The sequence below is a fragment of the Magnolia sinica genome, chromosome 7 (assembly GCF_029962835.1).
Source record: "Magnolia sinica isolate HGM2019 chromosome 7, MsV1, whole genome shotgun sequence".
Classification (NCBI taxonomy): Eukaryota; Viridiplantae; Streptophyta; class Magnoliopsida; order Magnoliales; family Magnoliaceae; genus Magnolia; species Magnolia sinica.
The window spans coordinates 75665084-75666491 of record NC_080579.1 but is presented as its reverse complement, the minus strand read 5'-3'; the positions used below and the strand labels follow the sequence as shown (position 1 = coordinate 75666491).

At 37.1% G+C, this 1408-nt stretch overlaps 1 non-coding gene across 1 annotated transcript; it reads right to left on the bottom strand.

Moving 5' to 3' along the window:
- Positions 1–1050: 1050 nt before the first annotated feature.
- On the bottom strand, positions 1051–1157 carry LOC131252197 (small nucleolar RNA R71). The gene has a single exon (XR_009174230.1). It is a non-coding gene; the product is annotated as a small nucleolar RNA R71 (small nucleolar RNA).
- Between the last annotated feature and the right edge of the window lie 251 nt (positions 1158–1408).

Here is a 1408-nt window from a genome sequence, read left to right as displayed (position 1 = left end):
TTTTTTAAAATTTTCCTATTTTGTTTTTAGAACTAGGTTAGTTATTTCCTTTTTTAGGAATTAACTTTCTATTTTTATTTCTTTAGTAACTTTCTAATTTTAACTCTTTTAGAATCTAATTTTGTTTCCAAATTTATTTTTTTTTTGAATTTTTGTTTAGAAACTAACCTTCCTATCTTGTAGGCCTTTAAGATAGAAATTTCTAATTCGGTAAGCTCCTTCCCTACTTTCTATTTTTCAGTTCTCTTTTAGTAATTTACTTTCTAGTTTAGGACTTTCCTACTTTATTTTAGAAATTAGTTCACTGCTATCTTTCTTTTAAAGGATTGTTCTTCTCCTTTTTAGAATCTAACTTATTTTGTTCTATTTTGCAGGTCTTCAACCTAGGGCCTCCAATTTGGTAACTCCTTTCCAACCCTCTCTTTTTTTTTTTTTTTAGATTTTCTTTCTTAGGATTAGGTTTCAAATTTAAATTGAGGGTTGCGAGTGTTTCATGTCCAAGTGGACCCGTGACGACACTCGACGTCTCTTGACTGAAGGAGGATTAGTTGAGGGGTTGACTATCCATCGCAGGAATGACACCGCTCGAAATCCCCTGAGTTAATTGAAGTTATGGCCGAAGACCAGCCTCCTCTACTTCCACCCAGGGTGGAGGATACCCAAGATAAGAACGAGGTGCATCAGGCACCCTCGCCTCGTACTTTATGAGATTATCTACAACCGACGGGAGTGAGTATGCCCTCATGCATGATTTTCCCTGAAAACACAGGACAAATGGACATCAAGCCAGGAGTTATCCAACTCCTTCCCAAATTCCATGGACTTGAATCAGAGAGTCCATATTTACATTTGAAAGAGTTCGATGAGATTATAGCTATATTATGTTTTCCTAATGTATCTGAGGATACAATCAGGCTGAAACTCTTTCCTTTTTCCTTAAAAGAGAAAGCTAAGACGTGGTTACATTCACTGCGTCCTAGATCCATTGGCACATGGAACGACATGCAGAGGGAATTCATAAAAAAATTCTTCCCACATCATAAAACGATTACCCTCAGAAAAGCGATCATGAACTTTGCCCAAAAGGAAGATGAAACATTCTTCCAATGTTGGGAAAGGTTCAAAGATTTGGTCAGTTCATGCCCACAACACGGATTTGAAACGTGGCGCATTACAAATTTTTTCTATGATGGACTGACATCTTCCATGCGTCAAATGGTGGAGACAATGTGTAATGGAGAGTTCATTAATAAAGATGTTGACGAGGTATGGGATTACCTCGATAGTCTTGTTGAAAAAACAAAATCAGGGGACTATTACCCAAAGTCGAACACCACGTCTAGGCCGACTCAATTAAAGGAGAAAGGTGGATTATATCTCTTGAAAGAAGAGGATGATCTCAAGTGTA